The sequence below is a fragment of the Tupaia chinensis genome, unplaced genomic scaffold (assembly GCF_000334495.1).
Source record: "Tupaia chinensis unplaced genomic scaffold, TupChi_1.0 Scaffold000430_1, whole genome shotgun sequence".
Classification (NCBI taxonomy): domain Eukaryota; kingdom Metazoa; phylum Chordata; class Mammalia; order Scandentia; family Tupaiidae; genus Tupaia; species Tupaia belangeri.
The window spans coordinates 3,987,375-3,990,641 of record NW_006159935.1 but is presented as its reverse complement, the minus strand read 5'-3'; positions in this window follow the sequence as shown (position 1 = coordinate 3,990,641).

The window sequence follows — 3,267 nt, the reverse complement described above, 5'->3', positions numbered from 1 at the left end:
GAGGATGGGCACAGAATTTCCAAAGATATTTTTATGCATGTCTTTATTTGACCTTGATAATAATCCACGGGAGGAGGACAGGGCTTTGGCCACATTGTCATGCTGTCGCTTTCCTCCGCTTGCACCGCACTGCCTTGTTCCCAGAGTCATTTCCTGCCTCTTATTCCAGTGCAGTGCTGTGACATCATGTACGTTAATCGCGTAAGACCTCCAAGATGGCTTTCTCCACATACAAACTGGCTTTTTAGCACCAGTGAAAAAGCATGAGACAAAGCAGGAAAACGAAGTTATATTAAGAAGAACCGCCAGCAGAGGAGCCGGCCTGCGACAGTACTGTGGAGGGCAGCGACCTCTGCAGGGCGGATGAAGCGCTGCCCTGGCCTCCCTGGGTTTTGCTGATGCCCTCCTGCGGACACAGATGCGCTTTCCCAGGGCAGAAGCAGAGGTGAGTGAGTAAGGGGGTTATTCAATTTTGTCATCAGAGCGCCTCAAATGTCATTTCGAGAAAATGCTCACGAAGAAAACATGCTGCGGGTGTTTGGCCTCAGGACCCAAATCCTTTTAGAATGAAAAGAATCAGGTCGGGAGCAGCACCCGTCCCTTGGCTGATCAAGCAGCAGTGGCCTGAGGGAGACCATTTTGGCACTTTAGGAAAACAACCTCGGGGCTCCTGCTGACAGGACACTTTGCCCAAGTGCTATTAATTATAATGCGTTATTAGCTAACTGCAGGCAGGCACATTTGCCTGTTAACTAAAGCGCAACAGCGTTCAGCTGGTGGGGCCTACTCGGTCTTTAAAATGGTCATAATCATTAGTGAATTAGTTAAACTACAACGTCAGGAGACACAGATAATGGCAGTGTCACTCGGGAACCAGTCTAAACTGAAACTGGTCCTCAGGGACTCTGAGCAGGGTGTGTGGCAATCAACACAAACGCGGGCCCTCACAGCCTGCCCGGACGGCCTCAGGGTTACACGGTACCTTGAGATCGTTGTTCTGGGTTCGGTTTCTGCTGCAGAGCTGTGGCAGGACACCCGGCAGGGATGATGGCACCGTGGACTCTCCATTCAGCTCTTGATCATCTGGAAATTTACCGTGTACTTGGCAGGTTTTGGAAACGCGTGTTCCTTTCAGGGCTTCCTTTGTGGGCCATTTCACTCCTTACTAATGGCTTCACCAAGGGAGGTCTGGAAGTGATGCTGAAACTCACTCAAGCTCTTTGGCAGTTCTGGAAAGCGGTTCTGAGTGTCAGCTTAGAGACCGTGAAGAGAAATTCAAATTTTGCTTTAGGATTATCTCTGGATTTTGATGATTGGCATATTTGCTTTCTGCCACAAATCATCCAGATTTAACAAAATAAACGAGGCTCAGTTGATTTGGTGTTGATTCACGCTTGATAGCTGACCATAGGCAGAAAACATGGGGGGGATCACTCCTCAAATGACCTGAGTTTATTGACTTTTCTTTTATCCAAATTTCCCCCAAACATCTACACTTATTATGGCATTCTATATGTAGTAAAATTCACTCTTTTCGGTCTATAGTTCTATGAACTTTGGTAAATAAGTAGCCCAGTAAGACGTACCACCATCACGGTGTAGCCCCCTCCCTTCCCAGAATCGTTAGTAGATCCCAGCCTTTACATGGACTGCTCCGTACTCGTTCCTGAACTTTCGCCATTTTTTAGATGTTCTAGCAATGGAACCAGATTATGTAGCCTTTTGAGTCTAACCCCCTCCACTTAGCCTACTACATGTGAGATTCACCCATGTTACATGTATTAGTTTGTTCTTTTTTATTGCTGAGTAGTGTTCTTCAGTGTATCGTGTTTATCAGTTGAATGACATACAGGTGTTTCTAGTTTTTAACTACGAAAAAGCCATGACAAACATTTGCATACCTATTTAATTTTTTTTTCTCCCAGAGGGTGCATGGGCTCAACAGAGAAAGAGAGAGAGGAAGCGGGGGTGGGGTGGGTGGGGTGGGGTGGAGTGGAGTGGAGAAAGCACTCTTCATGGGGGATGGTTGGCATCACAGTCCTTCCTCCTCCAGTTCGCCCTCTCCAAGGGGCTTTGGGGTTACATGCACATGTACACGCACCCAGCAGGCTTCTCAAGTCCCTGGGTCTGGAACTTGCACTGGACAGTGGGATCCAGCCGCCTTAACCGCCTCACTACTGTCTGACCTCGCCTGCTGGTTTTAATGTTCACTTTTCATTTTTCTTGGGTAAAAATCTGGTGTGAGATTGCTGGACCCTATGGTAAGGGTATATTTAACTTTCTTTCTTTCTTTATTTTTGGAGAGATTTTTGCTATAGGGTGTTTGTGTTCACCAGAAAGAGAGAGATAGACAAAAAGCGAGAAATCACCCCCAGGATGATGACCACACTGCAATCCCTTCTCCTCCATTCTCCTCTTGGGCACGTATGCACATGTGCCCGACGTGAGTTTAAGCCACCAGGCCCAGGACTCAAACTGCGGTCGACTACATGGGAGTCCAGCGACATAGCCATTACGCCATCTGCTGGTCTCTTAACTTTATAAGAAACTACCAAACTGTTTTCTGGAAATGATTTTTACCCTTGTGCATTCCTACAAGCAATGAATGAGAGTTCCAGTTACTAGGTATTCTTACCAGCAGTTGGTATTGTCAGGTTTCTTCCTTGTTATCATTTCTAGTTTACATTTTTTATGATTAGAGAATATACTTTGTATGACTTTAATTCTTTCACATTTATTAAGGTATGTTTTATGGCTCAAAATGTGCTCCATCTTGATGAATGATTCATGTCCACTTGAAAAAAAAAAGTGTTTTCTGCAGTGGAAGAGTAGAGTGTTCTAAAAATGCCAATTAGGTTAACGTGTTTGTGGGTCAGTTCTTACATATCCCGACTGAGTTTTTGGTGTAGTTGTTCTGTTGACTACTGAGGGAGGGTAACTTCAGCTACTGTTGTGGATTTATATACGCCTTTCCTTGTCATCTCTATCGGTTTTTCTTCATGTATTTTAAAACTGTTGTTAGGTGAATTATATTGTATCACTGACCCTTTAATTACATAGCATTTGTCCTTATCCCGTTACCATTTCTGGTTCTGAAGTTTACTGTATCTGGTGCCAATAGAGCCACTCTGGCTGCCACCATCTCCTCCTCTTTCTCCCCCTGCTCTTCCTCACTCTCCCCTTTCTTCTTTTTTCCTTAGTGTTTGCATGATGTATTTTACTTTTCTTTTCCCTAAAGATAGGTTTTCACTATCAAAATCCTCCTGC